Source organism: Cyprinus carpio, chromosome A5 (assembly GCF_018340385.1).
Source record: "Cyprinus carpio isolate SPL01 chromosome A5, ASM1834038v1, whole genome shotgun sequence".
In the NCBI taxonomy this organism is placed as follows: Eukaryota; Metazoa; Chordata; class Actinopteri; order Cypriniformes; family Cyprinidae; genus Cyprinus; species Cyprinus carpio.
Window position 1 is genome coordinate 4,281,717 of NC_056576.1, and position 27,222 is coordinate 4,308,938.

General features: G+C 29.0%; 1 long non-coding RNA gene across 1 annotated transcript; it reads right to left on the reverse strand.

Annotated features, from left to right (window-relative positions):
* Positions 1-417: 417 nt before the first annotated feature.
* On the reverse strand, positions 418-26,753 carry LOC122134293. Its single transcript, XR_006160144.1, has 3 exons — positions 26,372-26,753; positions 23,054-23,159; positions 418-525 (listed from the first exon to the last, which is right to left on the reverse strand). It is a non-coding gene; the product is annotated as an uncharacterized LOC122134293 (long non-coding RNA).
* Between the last annotated feature and the right edge of the window lie 469 nt (positions 26,754-27,222).

A 27,222-nucleotide genomic window follows, 5' to 3' on the forward strand; every position in this document is an offset into this window, starting at 1 on the left:
TGATCACAGTAAGACCAGGAACATATATTAAGAAAGTAACTTAAATACATGGACATTAAGTGCTACATTTAGACTCGCGTGTCTGTGCAAAGTCACTGAATAAGAGTCAATGTCATGATTTAGATTTGATGTTGTCCAGGTGTTTTGCTTTTTTTGGGGGTTGCTGTGGTCTCTGGGCGTCCCCGCTGTGTCCGTGTCATTGCTTTGTCCTTTTGATGAATTTCCCTCTTTTCACCTCTGCATCTGTTACCCACCGACTCCCCAGACCTCTCATTTGATTTTCTTTTCACACACACATTACAGCGCAGAGGACAGACGTGTGTGTGTGTGTGTGTGTGTGCAGGTGTGAGTTTTTTTGTGTGTGTTTTCTTTACAGAGAACGAACATGTTAGATAGAATGAATGTGTGAGATCAGACATTAGGCGTGAAACTGACCTGTAGAGCGTCGTCTTCTTTGACCGGCTCTTTCTGGGGGAACAGGTCCCGGGCCTGAATGTACTCCAGACTGGGCGGCCCCTCCTCACCCTGAAAACACACACGCCTTCACATGTCAACTTCAGAAAACAAACTGTTCCAATTTAGAACTCGGCCCGTATTTGAATTTGACCTTTTGACCCCATGTCAGCAGAATTCTAAAGTGTCTGTCTTTGGAATGTTCTGTTGCTTGGCAACTGTAAACAACTTCACTTTAGCCAGATTCTAAAGCATGCTTACTTTAAGTATTGCCATTACAGCTGTTTTACTTTCTTATTCTCTTTTCTTATTTAAAAGCATCTCCGTTGTTGCCATCAGGTTTATAAATGCATTTGGGACATTATTTTTATTAAACAAAAACATATTCCATCAAATTTATGTTACAAAAACAAAACCGTGCAGGAAACACTACATGACCACACTGGACCGTGTGTTTGGACTGAAGCAGCTGAAGTTCAGCGTAGGACAGTTTCAAATGCAGCAGAAACGGCTGATGACAGGGCTACGTGTTCACAGGCGTCACGTAGTGGACTTAACATTGATCTGAAGGGACCTTGAGCCGCCGTTCACGTCACAGGACGAGGTGAAAGACCTTCGCCTGGCATCAGACACGAGTGAGGAAATCAACACACCTCTCAACAGAGAACACTGGAGCCAGCACACATGGAGAAAAGCTCTCGAGTGCAAACTTCACAGCATGCAACGACAAGATTTCTACATTTCAGAAGAAACGGGAGAGGCGCAGATGTCATACTGCAGAGTGAGAAAACATCTGAAGACCTTCGCTCTGAACTCTGCACAGTTTGCTGATTGAGAAAAGTGGATGGTTAAACATTACGATGAAACCCTGAACATCAATGAAAAACTCTCTCACTCTCTCTCTCTCTCTCTCTCTCTCACACACACACACACACACACACACACACACACTCTTTCCATTTCATCATGCAGCGGTTTTGGCTGAAGTTGCCACACAGGACACATTAAAGTCTGCAGCCAAAGCAAATGAATTTGCCTTCAGCATCTGGACGAGGTGTTATGAAGGAAAAAGTTATTGCATTCTTACAAGCTTATGAAAAACTTCACAGTAACATGCACAAAAAGATATTTATTCAAGTAAGTATTAGGAGCAGCATCATGATACTGGTGCGGTCTAGAGTTATTTTAGTATTTAATATACTATTACAGGTTTCATTAATATTTAAATTAGGATTTATTTTTAATTTAGTTTTCACTTTTAGTTAACGTTTTAGTCATTTTTATTAGTTAAAATCAAATCAAAGTAAAATGTTATTTTTATTTTAAATTTTAAAAAACTACTATTATTTGTGCTGCTATTTGTTTTAATTAAACTATATAGACTTTTTTTAAATTCCAGTTTTGGTGAAACTTAGTAACAGATATAAAACTAAATTTAATAAATTTAACTAAACTAAATTTAATAAACTTATTTGAACTGGACTGAAACATATTTAACACATCAATCATGGAAAGACTGAAATAATATAATATATTAAAATCTTACTTAATTTTATAACATGCTTTTAATAAATCTTAGCATTTTTCTCCATTTTTTTTTTTTAATCTTTAGCATTTATATACCATACATTTACATACTTTTTTAAAAAAAATATTTAAAATTCAATTTTATTTTTATATTTTTTCTAAGTTTTAGGAATTTCATTGTCTGTTTTTGTAATTTTTTAGGGCTGCACAATTTAGCCAAAACACTTTGATTATATATTTATATGGGTATTTATTAACATTATTATTATTATTATTATTAAATAAATACAGAAATTACTAAATAAAAACAATGATATATTACTATTGTTATAGTTCACTGCAAAATCAATCAAATATTTAATAATAATAATAATAATAATAATAATAATAATTTTTTTTTTAATTTTACATTATAGCTGACAAAAATCATCAAATCGTGTTTTTCTTAAATTTGTGCTTTAAAATGTTTTACAAAAAAAATCCATATTTTTTAATGAGATCAATATGATCATTAAATATTATTTTTATTGAAAAAAATATGTAAATTACTAAATTACAAAACAATAAATATTTAATATTGTAATAGTTCACTACAAAATAAATCAAATGTTTAATAATAATAATAATAATTTTTATTTTACATTACAACTGTAAAATTACAAAACTATCTTTTGTTTATTATGACTGATTTACTTTCTTCATTTTTGAATATTAAACCATTAAACTTTTATTTTGCCATAAAACTGCAGGAAGCCCTTAGAACTTGAACAGATCAGGTTATAGGCTGGTTATGGATACAATGAGTGAAAAGAGCAACAGAAGAGTAAAAGGCAGAAACAGAAGCAGAACTGCTGGCTTGAAATGCAGAGTCCATCTGTGCTTTCCTGCAAAAATCCGGATGACACAGAAAATGTGCCTCCAGTGAGGAAATCTGTCTGCACACGACGTGACGAGAGCCGTCCTGGAAATGCAATGAAAACTGCTGAATGTCAGAGGAAGATCTATCAAATTATTTAATAAAGACTTGGTTTACATGCTGGTTATCTACAACGTCAGAACAATGCCCTAAATCATTGCTCTCTGTTGTTTGTGTGAGAATTTCTGAGTTTGAGAGCGAGTGTTGTAAGATGATTATTATGATTGGTGATGATTTTGTGATGTGTGTGGTGTATATATGTGTTATATATCTTCTTATGAGCACAAGTGTGTATTATATTTTAAAGAGAGAGTAGTCAACTAAATGAGTTAAACATGACAAAACTCAGTTTCTCTCAGAACTGCAGGTAAAACAATTTCAGCCAAAATACCATAAATATTTCTGTTAGTGTTAGCAGAGACTGCATATTCAAGTATGACTTTACAGTAAAAATAAACTGAATATGTGCACTGAATTTTAAGTGTAGGATTTACTTTGAAACAATTTTCACACAGAAACTGATATTTATAACAAATAGCAAGTAACATTAAATTAAACATGAAATTTTGAAGTACAAAGACTAGTGAAATCTACTCCAATCTTTACAACTTTTTTTGCAGTGTAAATGATTATAACATCATTTCCTTCACACTTTTTTCTAGTTATTTCCACCAAGCTCATTGCAATGCATTATGGGACTGCCTTTTCCAGAGATGATCCAAGCAAAGATGGCACAATAAGATCTTAAAAGGAAGCATAATTATGCTTTTTACCTTCTGGACCAGCATGAGTGCATCTCTGACAGAGATCGACGAATAAACGGTTTTACCGATATTTTCCCCGATATTTAAGCATTTACAACATAACCTGTATTTTGCTAATAAGCATCTAAATAATAACAGCTCTGTGGAAATTATCTCCGTGAGATTGCAATTGGATTATTACATATGCATTAAAATAATTTATAGATATAGATGTAAAGTAAATAATTGGTAGGTATCAGTTAAACAAAACAAATGATATTGGTCGATCGCTACTAACACTATATAATATATATTAATATAGATATATATATATTAGGGCTGTCAAGATGACATTAGCATCACGATTAATCACATCCAAAATAAAAGTTTTGTTTACATAATATTGTATAGTTGTACAGGGTATATTGATTATTTATATATAAATACACACACATAAATTTATATTTAGAAAATATTTACATGAATATACATTTATCTATTTATATTCTATATTTTATATTATAGATAAAATATATTTTAATATATAAACATAACTATTCTTCTTAAATATAATACATTGCATGTGTGTGTATTTATATATACATAATAAATATACACAGTATACACATATTTATGGGAAACAAACTTTTTATTTTGGATGTGATTAATCGTGATTAATCATTGACAACCCTAATTATATATATAATATATATATTATATAGTATATATATATATATATATATAAATTGAATAAATACTGCAACAAATGTATTGTTCAATATTAGTTAAATGAATTGCAACAACTAATAATAAAATATTATAATTAGAATTGTTATTAGTATTACTATTATTACTAAATTAAAAATATAACACTACTATTATTATATAATAATAATAATTTTGTTACTTTAAACATTTTTATTTTACATCGGTAAAATTACTATACTAATATTCAATCTAATAATAAAAATTGTAATAAAAATAATGAATATTATTATCAATATTAATATTAGTACTAATACTAAATAAAAATATAAAAAATACTAAAAACAAAATAAATCTTTTGTAATATTTCACTGTAAAAATGTATTTATGAAAAATCTAATAATTTCAAATTTTACTTCATAACTGTAAAATTACAACACTTATATTCATTCTAATAGCAATAATTATATTATTATTTCTACTACTAGTACTACTAAATAAAAATGTAAATACAAATAATAAGAAATAATACTCAATATTTTGAAGATTAAAAGTGAAAAAAAATTAAGAAAATAATATAATGCTTTTAATAATTAATAATTTTTTAATTAATGACCGTCTTAAGTTCTTCATTTTCAAACAATAAGCAATCAAATTTATTTTGACAGTAAACCACAGGGAGCCCTTAAACTTCTGTTTTCTTGATAAGTGCTTCTCGTTACGAGCATGGGACGGCATTTGATGCATGCATTTATTGAATTTTTTTAATTACATCGCAGCCTGTGCAATTTTATAAGTTTATATAATATATTTTTTTGAGATTATATATACGATTTTATGCGTTTATTTTGATTTTTAGATTTTGGGTCAAGAGGAGTAATTTATTGGAGTTATTTATGTAATTAGAAATGAGGAGAGAGAGAGAGAGAGAGAGAGAGAGAGAGAGAGAGAGAGAGAGAGAGAGAGAGAGAGATGGGGGGAGGCGCGATAGATTTAAGATCAATCTTTCTGATGGACTCGAGTTTTCAATCAATCAATCACTCAGTGAAACCCACAAGCAATTCATCACGTTCTCTGTCCTCAACATACGTCTGTCTGCTTTCAATCAGCTGATGGATCGATTCTGCTGCGTTTGCATTCATGCTGGTTAAACACTCAGACCTCCTCAAACAGACCCAGGACGGCCTTAACGAGGGGAGATTTCACTCTCCTGATGAGGATCGACTGCAGACGAGCTATAAAAAGCCCCGAGTGACACAGAGATCTTCAAACGGCACACAGACACACCCCTGACTCCTTAAGCAAGTTACAGGACAGAAATAGGACAGGAACAAGGCCAGAACTGAGACGAAGACGCAAGCAGAAGCCAAACACATGAAAAGTGACGACAAAAGTAGAAAGTAAGAAACAGTGAGGCTAGAAATGTTCTAGAAACGCAAAAACAAACGTTCAGCCAATGCAGGGCCGTTCAGTGTTATTGTTAAAATCATTTTTGGAAATTGAAATAAAGCTGAAATAAATATTAAAGAAAAAAATAACACCACACACACACAGTTGTTTTTTCACTAATAATCAGATATAGTAAATTGAAATAAAGCTGAAATAAATATATATAGTTTATTTTTAGCTTTATAGAATTACTAAAAATAAATTGAAATGTAAAATAATAAAACAATGACAAAAGCACATAAAATTATTCAAATTAAAATACAATAAACTGAAAATAAAACATTAACTATAATAATAATAATTATCATTATTATTAAAAATATTTAACCATATAAATAGTACTAAAAATAATAATAAAGGTGACAAAAAAATGCTAAAAATTGTATTTATATATTTATTTATTTTTTTAACTTAATTGTTTTTTATTTAATTTACTAATATATTTTACACATATAACAGAACTTAATAAAAGACTGATGGCAGATTATGAATTACATTCTAATGAAAAGCAAATGCATATGAAATAAATCTTTTGTAGCAAGAAACTTAAAATATTTTCTGTCTAAGTATATTTTAGACAAAAAAAAAACTGCCAGAAGACATATATTGTACATATTTTATGCATTTAATTTATTTTCTAAGTATTTAATTTATATTTCATTATTCGTTATTTTGTTTATTAATATATATTGACAGTAGTTAGTAAAAAAAACTAAGGGTAGATTATGAATTGCAAAGCAAAAATGTGAAATTAAGCTTGTGTAGTGAGAAACATTCACTTATGTGTGCATAAAGTACATTTTAGACAAAAAAGATGTTAAAAACCATCAGAAGAGCATCTCTGCCCATCCCTGCTGCAAGACGTCACCTTTGGGCAGTTTACAGGAAACACAATGTTCTCGTGTCAAAAGATGGTTTATGAATCTTTAGATGAGGTCAGGTGACCCTCAGACCAATTATCCCGTCACTTTGAGACAGCGGCACGAAAAACGTCCCGTCACAGGCTTTGAGTCTCTGGGAATGCGCTGATTGAGGACGCTGCGTTTTCTGCCTCGTCACGCTCGATTCTCTCCCCCTCTGTACCACGCTTTACCTCATTTGTTTTCCGCGCTCGAAATAGAGTAACACAAGACGAAGCACTGAGACTGCACTTGCTAATGCATTAACAACACGCTCCACAGTAACAGTGTCAGCAGGACATTCACCCACAACAGCTTCATTTTTAAATAAACAGTGAGAAATATTCTACAAATAAGTTTTGGTACTAAAATTACTAAACTAAAACTGAAAAAAAAAAACCACAACACGAAAACTATGAATAAGAATAATAATAATAAAAAAAAAAAAAACTATAGAATAATAATAGAAATCACAAAACCACATACTATTATTAAAAATAAAATAATTAATTTTTTTTTTTTTATAAATACATACAAATTATAAAAAGCACATAATTAAAACTTATTTTTGTTAATTGAAATAAAATAATAAAATGAAAAACACATGGAAAAAATTACCAAAAATAAAATAAAAATAAAATATTGATTTATAGTAAAATAATAAAAATGCACAAAATGTAAAAAAATAAAATAATAATGTATAAATAAAAAATGTTTTTTAAAGTTAAATTATTGTTTTGTTTTAATAACAAATAAATATTAGATGAAAAACAAAAATAAAAATAAAATGAGAAACAAAAAAATTAATCAGCAATGTATATAAAACCATAACAAAATGACTAAAACTGAAATAAAAATAAACCTTTATAGAAAAATAATATATAAAAATGAGAAAAAAACATAAGTAGAACAAAACATTTTTGGTAATTAAAATATGGCTAAAATAATATTTAATTAAATTAAATGGAATTATTTGTATTATTTATTAGAAATGTATATCAAATAATAAAAATTAATTAAATATAAAACTAAAATAAAAATAAAACGAAGCTTTATAGAAAAATTATAAAAATTACAAAAGCACATAAGAACAACAAAAAAGGGTAAATGAAATAAGGCTGAAATAAAATAAAAACATTACATTAAAAACTTAAAATAAACAAAAATAATTAGAAATGTTTAGAAAATAATACAATTTAAAAATTAAGCTAAAATAAATTAAAAACTATGAATGACTAAAATATATGTCATTTGGCCAATTCAAAATATTAAGAAAAACCACATCAGTATATACATAATACTAAAAGACGACAGGTGCTTCATCATTTGGTTATTTTCGGCCGGCCGGCCACAGGAGGACGGGAACATGAATTAAATCATTCAAAGAGGTTTTGGGACGGGACAGCTATTGGTTTAATTCATTAAAACAATCAGCATCTACTGTAATCCAGTGGGAAGTGCATGAGTTTGATTGACTGGAGATTATTACAGCCATTCAGATTAAAACGCATCCGGACTCTTCCATCAACCAGTTCGTTAATACATTTAGAATGTAGTGTTTCTGTCTCCTACAGCCATTCAGATTAAAACGCATCCGGACTCTTCCATCAACGTGTATAACTAATAATACAAATACAATGTTTTAATGGAAATTAAATTATAATAAAATTTAATTTATAATAAAATTATTTCTTTATTTTATTTTTATAGCTACAGTATGTTTTTTTTACTATAAATTAAAGTTTTAATTTAGCTAAAAATCAAAACGTATTTTTTTTTTAGATTAATTTAAAAAATTTTTTTTTAATTTAATCAGATATTTAATAAAGTGTGTTTTGTAATTTTAGCACTCAAATAAAGATTTAGCTAAAAATCAAAACGCTCACTTGTACGATGATATTAATTATGTTTTTTACTCCGATTCATTGTGTGACATATGAACACTTAAAACAGCGGTACTGTAATAAAACATTATTTTCATGACAGATTATATTAAACCTATATTTAATGACAAATACTAATTTCGAAACAATTAAACAGCGGATGTAATAAAAACTTATTTTCATGACAGATTTATTTAAACATATTTTTTATAATACTTAATTTTTTATGTAATGTTGTTTTTATAGTTTTGTTATTTTATCTTTATATACTAAATACCAATCACATATGCAATTTTTATAGTTATTTGTACAGTTATTTTATAATAGTTTCTAAAATTTTATAATTGTCATTTTTTTGGAAATTTGACAAATAAAATGCTTTTTATATTAAACACCCATTGCATGTATTATTTTGTGTCATTTTAAAATAGTTACTAAAATATCAAATTAAAATAGTTATTTTTTTCTGGAAATAAACTAATAAAATGCTTTATAAAACATTTATAAAACTGTCTAAATCAGCCGAGAAACAGTATGTGAAAGCTCAAAGAGGAGAACAGACACGTGAGGAGGAAGAGAGATGAAGAACAAATGCTTCGGTGGGACGGGAGTCGCTTGCTTTCTCTCGCTGCTAATGAATATTTCAGGAGCAGGAATATTTAAAAAGACGAGGACACGAGTGAAACACGGCTGTATGTGAGGCTGAGCTCATGCATGATGATGAAGATCAGCTCATCTTAAATCAAAGACGATCTGCACGAGATCTCGGCATCAAACCACAGCCAGATTGTATGTGAGGCTGAGCTCATGCATGATGATGAAGATCAGCTCATCTTAAAATGCAAAAGTTCCCTCAAAGTTTCCTATTATCAGCATACACTTAGATTATCAACTTTATTACTTGGTGGAATAAACGTTTACTGGGATTATTAAATCAATTTAATCATTTACAAAGCATCTTTTATTATATTGACGCTCGATTGGTATGCCAATAACACGCCCTAAACATAGAAAGAATTTTTATATATGACCTTTTGCCTAGCCTTATTGCTTTACTTGGTGTCATTTTTATTTATTTATTTGGTGTCATAACTTTAATATTTGTTGTATTAATATTTCAGTATTTTTTTTTGTGTTTTATTTTTTATTTTATTTTTTATTTTCCTTGTTGTTTTTTTTGCAATGCTTTGTAATATTATATACCAATTATAGTTATATATTTAGATAGATATATAATCTATATATATAGATATTAATTATATATTTTATATATATATATATAATTTTTATATTTTTATATATATAGAAAAAATTTTATAGTAAATTTCATTAAATTTTTTTATTTTAGGACTTTAAATTGAAGTTAAAAATTAGAAATATTTATTTATTTGTTAGATTTATTTTATGTTATGTTAATTTTTGGAAAATTTATTTCTTAGATTTACTTTAAGTTAAACTAAAAATCAGAAAATTTGCTTTGGCAACTAGCTGAAATAATGCATGTAAATATAAATTTAAAAATGTACATTGTTAAAATAAAAAAAATTAAAAATTAAAAAAAATATTCTTTAATAATTTTTTTCATAGTTAGTTATATTTTAATGTGTATTAAACCTCGTTAATTAAAAAAAAAAACATGCTTCTTCATATTTTTATAAGAATTGTATTCGTTTAATTTCATTAGATCAGTCTAAGTTGTTTCAATCAAGTGTTTTAAATTTAATTTTAGTTGTGTTTTTTTTTTTTTTTAGATTTGTTTGTTAATTGAATTAACATGATGTATTATTTTTTATTTATTATATATTATTATTATTTTTTTAAAAAAACATACAACATGTTAGTTATTTTAGTAATTTTTAAGGTGACTTAAAAAACTAAAAATGAGAATATTGTTGGCAAATAGCTGAAATAAAATGTTTACTTTTTTATATTTTATTTTTAAATTATTTTTTTCACAATGTTTTTTCGGTTTATTTTTTTTTTATATGGTTTTTAACGACCTGATAGTGTTCAATGTTTTATATGCATGTAAATATACAAATAAAAATCGTACACTGTAAAATACAAATAAAAAAAAATTACAAAATAGTTCTTTTTACTATTTATTCATAGTTTTTAGATTAATTTAAATGTATAAAATAACACATTGCTTTTTTAATTTTCCACAGAACAGTCTCCGTTGTTTATTAACTCACTAAACACACAGAACACACACACATTTTTCTTTAATTTTAGTTCAATTTTAGTAGTTTTTTTGCAAGTGTCATGCTTTGTTAATTTTAGTATATTTTATATTTTTTTTTTTTAATATATTTTATGTTTTATATATTAGTTTTTATTTTTTATATTTGATATTATTACATTTAAATACTATTAATTTTTTAATTATAATTTTTTTTTTATGAAGTTTTGTAGTTATTTACTTTAAGTTGAACTAAAAATCTGAAATAGGTTGCTTTGGCAACTAGCTGAAATAAATTTTAACAAATGTTATCTTGTGTGTATTTTACATAAATTTACATTATTTTGTTTCAAATAATTTTTTTATGGTTTTAGATATTTTTTCGTTTGTAAATGTACTTTGTAAAAATAAAATTTACAATTGTTTAAAAATAAATAATTGTATTCATATTTTTTATATTTAATTTGTATAAACCTTTGTAATTAAAAAATAAAAAGATTGCTCCTTTCATAATTTCACCACAGAAAGACACTCACACAAGTGTATGCAAATCTAACTCTTTAAATAATATCTTTACACGTAAAGATCAGTACTCAATACAAGTGTATGCAAATCTAACTCATTAAATAATATGCACAATTAATGAGTTTACATTGTTAATTATGACTATGTTGTATTATGTTCCTAGATATGACGAGTCTACATCTCATTCTCATGGCAAGGTGCAGGGCGGGAAAAAAGCAAAGCATTTAATTGAATGACAGATCATATTATCATTTTTCTGTTATATGATATTGAGTGCTGGTAGCACGTCATGGAATGGTAATATTTCATTCACGAAGAGCCTTTCATTGCTCTCAGCGAGAACAAAACACTCACAGCAGGAGCAAATATAAACACTCTTCGGTCTGATGCAGGTGTATGAAACATAAAATCTAGCAATATGTCATTTTTATAGTCATTTTATAAAATAATTTTATATTTCAACAAATAAAATGCTTGATATACTAAATACATAAAACACTTTTTTAGTAGTTTTTTGTTTTATTTTTTTTTTTTTGTTAATATTTCATATTTATTTTTTTGTTAGAAAATTGACAAAATGCTTTACATACTAAAAACCCATCACGTTACTTTTATAGTTGTTTATATTATTTTTATAGTTATTTTGTAATAGTTTATGAAATATAACTTTTATAATAAAATATGAGAATTAAACCAAAAACTAATACGATACTATGCCCCATTATTATAATTAATAACATTGCTGCCATTATGATGACTATTATACTAAATAATAAATAACAGTCATATAATATTTTCCTTCTTATTATACTTATTACACTTATACTTTACAAATCAAAATATTATACTAATATAATATAACAACATAGTAATAATAAAAAATAATATAGTAATTAAAATAATCATAATATTATACTGTTATAAAATACAATTTATAAATTTATTTTCATTACATTTTTTATTTCCATTTTCTATTTATATTAGTATGCTTGTTTTTATTAATTTATGTAATGCTATATAATAATAATTATTATTATTATTGCAATTATTTGCATAATTTGTATTATAATATAACAATAATGATTGTAAGAATAATATCATATTATAATAATAATATAATATTTTCAATTTTACTTAATAGCATTATTATTATTTACTACAATATTATGCTACTATAGTACTACTAAATATAAATAAATATATTATAATAATTATAATAAGCATAATATTATACTATTACACAATTTCTTATTTTTATTTCTATTTTCTTATGCTTGTTATTTTTAATCATCATTTTGTTTATTATTCTATATAATAAGAACAATAACAATAATAATTATTATTGTTGTATTTTATTATGTTAAATAATTTTTTTTTTTATTATTGTTGTAATTATTTAGCATAATGTTATACTATTATAACAATAATACAATATTATAACAACATTTATATTATTTACTATAAATATTAGCTACTATAAATTAACATATATTAATACATAACACTAGATATAGCTAAATGAAAAACCATATTTCTTAAAACATATTTTTATTACGCTTACTGTTGCTTTTATTTAGTTAAAATATTATGCTACATAATAATATAATTGATGTAATAATATATTATCTATTATTTTAATTAATTATTAATAATAAATTATAGAATATCATAATAATAGTATTCATTATAATTATTATAATTATTATTATTGTTAAGTTCTATCATAATATAAATATAATAGATCTATTATTGTTAAGTACTATATAATATATGATAATAAATCACACTAAATAACAAAAACTGTTATTATAATACCAAACATTTAAGAATTTGAGTAATAACTAAAGAGCTCAGAATATTCCTAATCTCTTCTGAACTCTTCTCTCTGTCCTTCAAAGATCCTGCCGTGTGTTCATATATTCGCAGTCGAGCGTCTCATGGGGAGCTGCTCTCTTTATAATGAAACACCATCTCAAGTCGAGCGTCTCATGGGGAGCTGCTCTCTTTATAATGAAACACCATCTCACGCTCTTGTGTACTTCACACACACACACACATCTGTAGAGTCACGTGCCGTCAGGTACTTCACCACAGCTGCAGCGCTCACACACACACACACACACACACACACACACTTACGAAGCAGTTGAGCATTGAGCAGGAGACGCGGTTGGTCCGGCTCATGGTGCGCGGAGGGAGGGCGCGGATGAGACACGCACTCGGATGAGAACCGCCGCAAAACCAGCCGGCAAAACCATCCTTCCCTCGGCTGAGACCTTTCACCTCACACACACACACAGATCAGATGCACTTCCTGTCGCTCAGAATATTCCAGAAGAAAGACGGAGGTGCTGGTGAAAGCAGGAGAGGAGAGAGATGGACAGACAGACGGGTTTACACAGAGATGGAGAATCAGACGGGGTATTGCCTGATGCTAAGCTCCGCCCTTGTGCACTGCATCCCCCTCACGTGCACGCTCTCACTCGCCCGCTCCCTCTCTCTCTCTCTCTCTTTATTCCTGCGTTCACCCTTCACCGAGATCTCATCCGAGCCAGCCTGCAACCTCAGCAAGATGCCTGCGCTGCACATATCACTGCATCCATGCGCACAAAACACACTGGAGCCAAAACACCCAGACCATTTCCGGTCTGAAACGAATGAGACGGACAATAAACACAGCTTTCTACTGCATCACACACACACTGGAGCCGGTAGTCGGATTTGTCGGATGTGACAGAGCAGGGTTATTGTTTTTTACTTTTTGTTTTTTGTTATTTAATCAATGTTAACTGAAATAAAATAATATTTAAAAAATATATTTTTCAGCTAGTTGCCATGGCAACATTTCTCATTTTAATTTAACCTTGATGTACTAAAATAAATGAAACTGGAACTGAAATAAATATTAATAAACTATGTAACCTACTAAAAAGGACAAAAAAAAGCAACATAATTAATAAATCTTTAAAATTGAAATGAAAACAAAATGTAGATATAAAAACTGATTCAAAATATTAACAAAAACTGTAATTGCATCTTCATGATACTAAAATAGAATTATTCTATTCTGATCCTACTCATTCCATGTCCACATGAATAAAATATTAAACCAAAGTAAAATACTCTTTCCATGTCCACATGAATAAAATATTAAACCAAAGTAAAAACAAACAAAAAAAATTAAAACAAAGGCTACTAAAATTTATAAATATCTATATATATACTATATATATATATATATTATATATACATATATATATATATATATATATTTATAATATAATATATATTATATATATAGTATATTATATATAGATATATATATTTATACACATACATACATTTTGCGTTATATACACATTTTAAATAATATATTTACAAATGCATTTTTATTATTAATTTGCTACATATATTTATGTAGTTATATTTATGCATTTTTGAACTATATATTTTATGATCTTTTTATATTTCATTTCGCATGTAATTCATAAAATATTTTATTGTAGAATTATTAAATGTTACAATTTATATTTATGCATTTGACAGACTACCTTTGAATACAAGGTATACATTTCAATCAGTTTAATCGGGAATCAAACCCATGACCGTAAGCTACAGCTATTTCTATCTTAAAAATATAATATAAATATTTATATTTATATATATTTAATATTAAATAAGTTTTAGGTTTAGGTTTAAGTTTCTAGTAAATAGTTGATATTTGCTATAAAGTATCAAAAAGTATAGAAATAGTAACTTGTATCATGTGTTAATTGGTTTTATGTTTAATTTACTGTGAGTTTTGTCTGTTAAAGTGCTGTGATGCTGCATGGCTGCAGTGGGGGGGGGGGGATGCATCAGTGCGCTTCAGTCACGACGGGCGAGAGACACTGACACACACAGAGAGAGAGAGAGAGAGAGAGCGAGAGGGGATCCGCAGCAGCACCAGTGACACAGCATTCTTCAGCATCTCCTCCTCCCTCTTCCTCTCCACTGTAACACACTGAGAGACACTCGCTCTACAGTTTCCCAGCATGCATCGCTGTCTACACTAACGGACATGATGTACCTCGCTGTCCATCTCTAGAAGAGACTCCAAAACGCTCGGAGCGTGAGGAACGTGCCACGATGTGCCGCGACTCCAAAATAACGTCATTCCTGGCATGCAGAACATTTCATGTCCACCTCACCCTAACAGTTCATAAAATATATTCACAAACTAGTTCAAAATACACAGAAAACCATCAGTTATTTTTCTAACTAACACTAAGCCACCTTTAAGTAAATAAAAAAAAAGAAAGAAATCAAATTAAATCAATTTCCCGCTTTTAAACTTCTAAACATGACAAACATATTATATATGTTTGTTGTAATATATATATATTATAAAAAAAAAAAAATATATATATATATATATATATATTATAAAAAAAAAAAAATATATATATATATATATATATACACAGAAGTAATATAATAATCAGTACTCTTATGTACGCATTTTTGTATTATAAATCTCAATTTTCTGAAAATATTTTTATTTTTTAAGGACAACTTTTACTTCGTTTTTATTGAGAAGCTTGCTCAATTTAACATTACATTTTGTGTAAAACAAAGTTATTTTTATATATATAAAATAGTCATAATACATAGTAATTAAATATACATATATAATATATACAATAATTGTAGTTGATAGGGAACATTGCTGGAATGGAGCTGATGGACTGTGATTCACTGCAGACATGGCCTTATGACTCCATGACACCTATTTTTAGGAAAGGAGGACACCCTGCCATAGAATTACTGCCCCTTCAGCAAAACACACACACACCACTCACGTCTCTCTCACACACACACACACACACACACACACACACACACACACACACACACACGTGTCGTTCCCCTGAAACCTGATGTGCGCGTAACACAAATGCATGACACAGGAGCCTAAAGAAGGAAACACTTCAACAACACCACAACCAGCTCAATCTGTTAAACTGCACGATCCATCAGAACACACGAGTCTACAGTAAACAACTGTCAACACACAACCACATCGAATCCAACCTTCTGAGTAATACATAATCATACGCACCAGATCAGTACTATACTTAATGACCGTATGTGAGCAGAAAGAGAGTAAAAAGCACAGCTACATTTGCAAGTGTTTTTATAAACAAAAACCATATATATATGTATATACAGTACAGGTCAAGATTTTGGAAACATTACTATTTTTAATGTTTTTGAAAGAAGTTTCTTCTGCTCATCAAGCCTGCATTTATTTGATCAAAAATACAGAAAAAACAGTAATATTGTGAAATATTATTACAATTTAAAATAATTGTTTTTAAATTTATTATACTTTAAATTATCATTTATTTCTGTGATGCAAAGCTGAATTTTTAGGATCATTATCACATGATCCTTTAGAAATCATTTCTAATATCATGATTCATTATCAAAGTTGGAAAACAGTTCTGCTGCTTAATATTTTTTCAGAACATGTGATACTTTTTTAGGATACTTTGATGAATAAAAAGTAAAAAAAAAAAAAAGAAGCTATGTTTTTGAAATATAAATATTTTGTAATAACAATATACACTACTGGTCAGTAATTTGGGGTCAGTAATTTTTTTTTCTTTCTTTTTTTTTAAATAAAATCAATACTTTTATTCAGCAAGGATGTGTTAAATTGATAAAAAGTGATAGTAAAGAAAAATATATTATTAGAATCTATATTAGAATTTTTTTTTATTTTGAATAAATGCAGTTCTTTTTAACCTTTTTTCATCAAATATATTAGACAGCAGAACTGTTTCCAACACTCATAATAAATCAGAATATTAGAATGATTTCTAAATGATCATGTGATAGACTGGATGTTACATGTGACACTGAAGGCTGGAGTAAGATGCTGAAAATTCAGCTTTGATCACAGGAATAAATTATTTTTTTAAAGTATATTCAAATAGAAAACTATTATTTTAAGTTGTAATTGATATTTCACAATATTACTGTTTTTTTCTGTATTTTTGATCAAATAAATGCAGGCTTGATGAGCAGAAGAAACTTCTTTCAAAAAACATTAAAAATAGTTATGTTTCCAAACTTTTGACCTGTACTGTGTGTGTGTGTGTGTGTGTGTGTGTGTGTGTGTGTGTGTGTGTGTGTGTGTGTGTGTGTGTGTATATATATATATATATATATATACATACATACATAAAATTTTTTACTCTCTATTTCTTTTTTTTTTTACAGACCAGCCTTGCAATACTTTCATAAAACTCTGGTAATAGAGTGAATGATTGATGTAGATGTACACTCACTGGTTTCACTTTAACTCGAGTCTTATGTGATTATCTGAAGCTCCTAAAAGCTCAACCTGAATTTTAGCACTAAACTGAACCCGTTCCTCTCTGAAGTGCATGTTTTCATCTGGAGGACGGATACAGGTGAGCTCAGAGCCTGACATCATGCGGGACAGTGTTCAGCCCCACCTTCACACGGCCCTTTATTCACAGACCAACACGAGGCAAAAGATCCTCATTGTCGTCTGTGAGTGAATGGGACTGAAATATGACCGGACTGTGTAAATCAATGGTTTTCTGGGTGTGTGAATGAATGTACGGATACACAGAAACACCGGCTGGAAAACTCACCTCTCACGGCTGAACTGATCTGGGCTGTGTTTCGAGTTGATCGAGTTCAGAAAACAGCGTCCACATTATCCAAACGAACCCAACTCTGACGTCAAACGAACCCAGGTGCCAAACAAAAGTGCTCGTACTAAGATTAAGTACTAAAACTACAAAATAAAACTCATATTCAACTATTTACATTTTAGTATTTAAATTAAATTAGTTTCACATGCTGTGTCATTCCAATTCTAATTCAATTTCCTATGTGTCGTGGCCAATTCAATTCAAATTCACACTGAGAAGTCAAATCATAAACTCTGAATTCTGCCCAGTCCTGTCATCTACTACACGTTTACAACTTCCAGTCAATTATTTCCAGCCTCTCGCCACAATACTGATTATTATATCAGCTCATATTCTGAATGGATAAGAATGGAAACATGCAAACCACAACTTCTGCAATCAGTGTCCTCGACATAAAATGTAGAAATGCTCTTACAACACCAAAAACAGTAGCTGGTTTACCAAATGGAGTCTCAAGAGAACATGCAATAAGGAAAACAGTCCAAATGATCACATTCAGAACATCTTCACAGGGACATCTTCCAGGCACTTCGTTCCCCAGACAATTAAAGACGCTTCACAATAATAATAAAAAAAAAAAACGTGGCCGAGTCTCAGAGTGGCGATGAATTGATTGCATGGCTTGTGTTGTGTTTTTTTTTTAAAAATTTATTTATTTTTTTTGATTTTTTTTCACTCATAAAATTACTATCACATGCCACTACAGGACAAACCAATAATACCCAAATAAAGGTATGTAATTTATGATGAGGGAAATACACCGGGACTCTTATTTTAAAATGTGTATGCTTTATTACTTCCATTTGCTCATTCAAAAATGTGAGAAATATGGGAACCAAAAGAACTTAAAATAACCAAAATAAAAAAGACTGTATGCATAATGAGGGACTGTCAATCATAAACAAGCCAGAAATACACAGGGACTCTTATTTTGAAATGTCTATACTTTACTACTTCCATCTGCTCATTCAAAAAAATTAAAGATACATTAAAATACCTAATCTAAATATACTTAAAAATACCTAAATACCACAATTTAACAAAAAAAAACTTTTTTCCAAATCATAAACGTCTGAAAATACAAAGGGACTCTTATTTTCTAAATATACTTAAACTCATCTCAAAAAAATAGATAAGGGACTCTTATTTTAAAAAATAAATATACTTTGCAAACTACTTTTTTTCCAAATCATGCTGAAAATTCAAAAAGATGAAAGATACATGAAAAATACCTAAATCTAAATATACTTACAAAAATACCTAAATACCAGAATTTATCAAAAAATAGAACATTTTATGCATAATGAGGGACTTTTTCCAAATCATAAACATGCCCGAAATACAAAGGGACTCTTATTCTGAAATGTCTAAACTTTACAGTGTCTAGCTGCTCATTCAAAAAGATGAGACATAAAATATGCACTCTTACAACCATCTACAACACATTATAATATAAAACCATAATGTAAACATTGTCAATTTGTCACAGGTGCATCATAAGCAATCGTTAGTAGGATGTATAAGGTGCATCATAAGCAATAGTGACTTGGGTTTTAAAGAACGAGGACAATGAGAAAAGATTTTTAGACTCTTTTATTTTACTGAAAAACAAAATGATGAAATAAATAAAACACAAAATGCAAAAAAATTTGCTTTATGAAATTAAATATCTATTTTAATAAATTTTATGCAGGTATAAACATGTAAACACTGTAAAAGGTTTTGCCAAAAACTCAACTGACAGGCAAGTAACTGCACAAAATTATATAGTATACATAAAAATAAATAATAAACAAATAATATCCCTTTAAAGTAGCAGTCAGTCAAGTTTTTTTTTTTTTTTTTAGTAAACTGATTTCCACATTAATAAAAAAATATATTTTTTTTTCCATTTAATTTTAGTATATACATTTTCACATCAATTTATTAAAAGTTTAACAAAAATTACGTTTAGGCCCCTATGATATGTTTTATTTTTTTTCTCACCATATTATTTATATTTTTTATTGTTACAAATTCTGTGTTTTAGCATGTCTAACTATTTGAATGCCTAACACAACAATTTATTAATTTTATTTTTTCTTAAAGTAGCCGTATGAATTTTTTTCCCTCAGAAATTCTGTGTTGTGTATTTACATTTTGTCGTTATTTCAAACCAGACTTTTATTTTGATGGGTTGCTGTGAATACCTTTACAGTTCTGTGTTTGTGATATGATGCTAGTTTTACTCAAATCAAACTGTCAAATGCTCATGAAGTGACTCTCAGAGCAGTTCTGGAGATGTTCTTCATGTGTTTACATCCTCATTTAGTGAGACGACAGTGTGTGTGTGTGTGTGTGTGTGTGTGTGTGTGTGTGTGTGTGTGTGTTTGTTTGTTTGTGTGTCTGTGTGTGTGTGTGTTTTAAACGTAAGTTTTGGGTTTTTATTTAAAAGGATTGGTTTTAAATTTGGGTTTTGTGTTTTTATATTTACAGATTCTAGTCCATGGATTGATTAGATTTAAGTGTAATGACCTACTTTTGGTTAATTAATTCAAAATTTGAGAAATTCCGTGATATTCCACATTAAACTGTGAAATCTGCTTTTATGACTGGATAAAAACTTCACTGCGTAATTTTCCTGCTTATGATGTGGCCAGCTGCCTGATAATATCTTACATACCACTGTTGAAAGGGCCAGTGTAATGCAAATATATCTGAAAGGTCTGCGTGAGGATAGCTTCAGACCTGTCAGATCCCACGAGACAAATCGGATCTCACATCCCTAATCGTTAGGCAAAAATATTCAGCATTCAGTGATTGTGAAACTACGATCCTGTTGAACTAAGACTTTGAAATCTGGAGCGCTCACATTTATTTAAGTGAATCATAACCTTCTGAAGTTTAATAACCACATATTCGTATCGCTGCTACTCTTTTCCATCCCCAAATGTAAAGACCTCTTAAAATGAAGACTTTTTGTTATATTATTTAAGATTTTAAGGTCTTAAATTTGACCCGCTGAAACCCTGTATCAGGAAAAAAAAGTGACTGAGGCATTCAAGTTCTGGTTCAGTCTCATGGGGACGATAACCGTTTCTACCAAGAGTTTCTGAGCAGCTGCTGACATGAGCTCAGTGCAGAGCTGACCCAGCAGTGCTTGGCTTTACTCGTGTACAAACGGCCCCGAGGAAGACGAGGCAAAGGCTGAGCTTTGTTTACGGAGAGCACTAAGTGTTTAATGAGCATCGAGGGACGTGTTCACTCGCTCAGACTCAGAGCGCCACATCATCATGGAAAACCCACGGCTTCACACTCCGCTGCTCTCACTAAGAGTCTTTAAAGTGTGAAAGAAATTCAAATCAGGAGCCCACAAAACATCCACAAACTACAAGACTGAACTGTCACTGTGCTTTATCAGGACAAACTCAAATTATAAACCATGTTCAAAACTAATATTACTTTACTGTCATTGATATTTTTTCTAGTTCCTGTTTTAACTTCAATTTTAGTTACTTTTTAAGTCATTTTCAGTAAATTTAGTTTACATTAAATATATCTCTTTTTTTTACTGTTTTGTATTAATTTGGTCTGTGATTTTAGTGCTTCATTTTAAACTAAACAAAAATTTGAAATATTGCCTTTGCAGCTAGTTGAAATATTGAAATAAGTTTAAGTTTAAGAAACAAATACATGCACCAGAGTTATTTTAGTATCATTGATTTATTATTATAGACTTTGTTAATGTTTTAATTAGGTTTTGTCTGTTTACTTAATAATATATTTTATATTTCTGTATGTTTTCTCTTTAATTTTTGTTGTGTGTTTTCGTTTTTAAAATATGTTGTTTATATAGTTTTTATTAAATGTTTTTTTTTTTTGTTTTAGTTATTTTAGTACTTCATGTTAAACTTAATGAAAATGAGAACTTTTACCTTGGCAACTAGTTCAAATAAGTTTACTTTTTTATATTTTATATCATTCTAGTTAACGTTTGTTTCATTTAATGTAATGAATATGTTTAATGTTAATGACCCTGATATGCTCATCTGTAACCAAACTACATTTATTATTTTCTGATAAATTCATCAAAATGAAATGAGTTTATGACTAAAACAGAAAACATATCTGTCAATGGAGTTTTTTTTATTATTATTTTTCACATAAACTCATTTAGTTTTGTTCAGTTTCTCAAAAAACAAGACTTCATATCTTTATTTTGCATCTCAAGTAAATGCATCTCGATTAAATGAGGTTTTGATGTTTGATAAGACAAATTACTGAGGAAGATATCCTTTTTTGCATTTTAGCAACATTTAATGCCATGATTCTATGAATTTAAGGCTTCCTGCTCCGATTTAAGTAAAAAGCCAGCTTAAAAGACTCAAGTAACCAATTAACCCTTAAACTAGAACACAATTTTGTAGTAAATGTGTTTCCAAGTGGACCAGCAGCATCCATCAGTGTTTAAGAGGCATCAACATTCCCCAACCCTTCTTCAAACATGTACACGCAAACATCAAAGATCTTCCCAACATCTGGTAACCCCTGCATGGTAGCTTTACAGGGAAAGTTCACTCTGGACGAGCAAAGAGTGATAAACAGGAAGAGAACGGAATACAAACCCTCACAGCAGTTAATATTGCGGGGTCAAAAATCGAAGCACAATATGTGATCTAAAGTCGGGAAAATCACTACATATAGACACGCAGCAGACTGATCTGCCCATAATGAAAGGATTGCTTCGTAAAGGTGACAGAAGATGTCTTGGCTTGCTATTCCAGCTGGAGGGCATTTCTTTAGCATGCATTGAGCCAAAGAGCAGCTCGGCCTGCAAAGACCACAGGACTGAATGCATGCAGTAAACTAGGAATGGATGCATCTAACCAAATAAACCATAGGTTACCCTCAGGTGACTCTCGGTCAGTAAAAGCCCAGTAAATGATAAAAAGATGCCTGAATCCCACAAAAAACATCCTGAAATGTCATCTCCCTACCCAAAATCAAATAAAAAAAGCAAGTTATTGTATTGTGACGCACTCAAACACCCCGCAGACTCACCATTTTCTCAGCAGATGTGCTTTGATTTAGTCTCGGCTACGTCTCCGCCAGCTCTCCTCACCACGACGGGTCTCGCAACTCAGCGACAGCTCACGAGACACACAATCTGAAAGAAAACAGATCGGATATGAGGGAATGTCTATTTTTATGTGATAGTGTTCAGTAAATGTAAGCCATTCAACACATGAGCAGAGGTCAGATGGGGTTTAAATCACAATCTGTGGTCCAAATCCTAAAGGTCTTTAATGGGGTCATGACGCTGATGACAGAACTATTAAAATAAATAAATACATTTAAAAAAAAAAATTCAAAATTCATGTAAATATTATAAATAAAATGTTTAAAAATACATTTATTTTTTCTTAAAATAAATAAATACACACAAATATACAGATATATCTATATATATATATATATATATATATATATATACACACATATACATTATATATACAACACATTACATATAATATATAATATATATACACACTAATATAATATAATATATAATACACATATAATATATTATTATATATTAGTAATATATGCTATATATATACACATATATAGTCTTATATATATAGTATATATACATAGATATATTATAGTATATACACACATATATATAGATATATATATACACACATATACATATATCATATATATATATATTATATACATATATATGCTATATATATATATATATATACAATATCTATCATATACACATATATAGTATAACATATATATATAATATAATATATCTACAAATATATATATACATAAATATATCTTATACATAATATATATACATATATATCATAAATTATATTTATATATATAATATAAATATATATATATATAATATAATACATATATATGTTATTATCCACAGACTATAGTATATAATATATATACAAATATACACATATATATATATATATATACACATACTATATATATATATATATACATATATAGTATATATATATATATATATATATTATATATCTATAACACACCACACAGCACAAAATAATTTTATTTTTTATTTAAATGTATTATATAAATTTTAAATCTATTTTTTTTATATTTTTATATTTTTTTAATATATTAAATATTGTTTATATTTATTTTATTTTGTAATTTTTTTGTTTTTTAATTATATTTATGTTGTGACATTTCTAGGAGTTTAATTTTTTTTTGTTTAAATGAAGTTAAAAAGCAAACTGCTTCATCTACCTGTTTCTGAATGAAAGAATGCATCTTACTAAATGCCTCCCTAAAATGCGTCCAACTGGTTACAAATTATACTGGGCTTCCTTAAGATCAGTCCAGTCAGCTGAAAAGTTGAACTTGAAAATATGTAGCTGTGCACATCTTATGTGCATGTATCTTATGTCTTTGTTATTATTCATGCGAGCAGCAAGGACACACATCAGTGCTGTACAAAAAGTGATATTAGTGTTAGTTTTTGGTTAGATCAAACTCTTGCTCATTGATTGTGGAATTTTGTGATTTTGTTTTTTTAATTTCTAAATCTTTTGATATTTTCAATATTAAATAGAAATATTTTAAAGTTTTTTAAGTTGTTTAGGAAAAAAGGGTTTTGAAAAGGAAAAAAAGGGAAAACAAACATGCACGTAGGTTATCAGCGCAATAAAGTCTGCAGTCCGTCACTGTCAGGAGTTCGAAACACACACACACACAGTTTAATCATCCAGCGTAAAGCACTGTGTGTGTTTGTATGCGTACATGAACACACCCAAGGAGTTCCTCCTCAGCCCATACTACTCTGAACAGCTGAGGCTATCTTCCGATGTGAAGATATTGGCCCACTAATAGGATGAGCTTTGATTTACAGGAAAAGGAAAGTGAAAAACTCCACAAGAGCTCATGGGAAACACACACGTCACACAACCATGTGTGCTGCACACTTGTTGACTAGGTTTCCTACCAAAACTTTCTAAAACAGTTTACGTTGAAATGAAAGTTCTGTAAAGAAATTCATACCTAGGCAGTTCAGACATTATTTCACAGTGTAAGTTGATGAATATGGCTGTCAGGGAGTAGCATAATAACTATAGAATTTATTTTGCAAATTAAAAAAAGTTTTTAATTCATTTATTTATTCATTTGTAAAGACAATTTATCATTTAATTAAAAAAAAAAAGTGTTTTAATATTATATATAATATATCTATATATATATATATATATATATATTATATATATATATATATATATATATATATATATATATAGATACACAATACACACACACCATGACACATATATAATATGTAATTATATATGCGCGATTATATGTATATATATATATATATAAATAAATATATAATTGTAATATATAATGTTTACTATATTTGTATGTATGTGTATTATATGTGTATATATATATAAATATATAATTGTATTATATTGTCATATAATTATATTTATTGTATATGTATATATTTATGTAATATATATATATGTGTATATGTCTATATGTATATATATATATATATATATATAATATATATATATATATACACCACACACATATATATATATATATAGTACACATATACATATGTAGCAAAAAAATTAAATAGAAAATAATAATTATAAAAAAGAAAACACTATTTGAACAAAAAGGAAAAAGACGCTATTTGAAAAGTAGATGTTTTTAATAATTAAAGTTTTAATTATTATAACTTTTTATTGTTATAAAATGTGAGAAAAGATGTCACCTTAGCTTTTCAAAAGTGTCAGACATGTACAATTTAGGTACTAGCATACTTTTAAAGTACTAACCTGTAAACTTAAAGGTACTTACATGCACCCTTTAGGGTTAAATAATGTACAAAAGTATAACTTTTGAAAAAGTCCCACCCCGTTGAAAGCTTCTGTGACTTTTTCTTTATTTTTGTTTATTTTAGTGTATTTTAGATCTTGTTGGATGTAATTGGGTGGAATTTGGCAGCATTTAAAAGATGTGGAAGAGATTCTGCAGCAGAGATTCACTAGAAACACACCCTCTGAAGTCGATCCACTGCTGCAAACTCTCCCGAGACACGTCAAAGATATCAGAAATACTTCTTACACTCCCTCAACTCATGGCATTTAAAAAGAGAAGAGAAACTGTCCGCCACTGGAACATGCGGCGCTGAAACACTGTAACAGTTGCTGAACGTTCTAAACTTCCGAAAGCGCTACAAATGTAACGAGCGCAACATTCCATTCGCGCGCAACAGTCTGTCAGTCAACAAACAGCTCGTTCACAGCCGAGACACGACAAAACGAGTTCAGCTCTTACCTGAGCGCGTCTGTGTGCGTGGACACTAACTCCTGGACTCTTCACGCCACGGTCACACCTACCAACGCTCGTCTAGAGGGTTTGTCACACACAAAACGCGCGAAGTGGGCGGAGACTGGAGTGCGCGACGCCGGCCGTGAAGTACGTGACAGCGCTGTTCTTGAGCGGATCTCGGCACAGGCATAGCACGCACGCTAACATCGCCCTGTTCTAAACAAACTTTCAATGCATGTGTGTCCACACAACAGCGTATGCGCGCTTCTGAATCAGCAGAGAAACATAAACGCGCTGTTTTTTGTTTGCATGTAACGCCCCCGAGCCGTGATACAGTTCACAAACACAAAAGAGTCTCGAGACCCCTCCTGAGACACGCTGCTGTCCGTGTGTTTATAGTTGTCTGTGTTTTTATGCATGAAATTGAAGGTGGAATGCATTTATTTGAGTGCGGAGGTCGTTTATTTCATTCAGTTAATGAACTATGTGACATACATATATATATATATATATAAATAATTTTAACATTTCTTTTACAAAGAAACAAGTGTCACATTGAAATAAACATGAAATTTCAAAGTACAAAAACTGAAATAACATTTTATTGTAAAAAAGTACTGATTTACAATAAAAAAGTTTACAGTGTATAAGAACACACTTTATTATTACTGTATATAGAAAAAAACTACACCTTAATGACAAGGACTCAAGAAACCACCAGTTTAACAGATTATGATCCATTACAATGTATAAATTTAATGGAATTACTAACTAACTGTAAAATTTATGGAAACCAAATCTCTATATTTTTCAAATAGGCTAATAAAAAATTAAATAAATATTTTTCTCTTTGGATT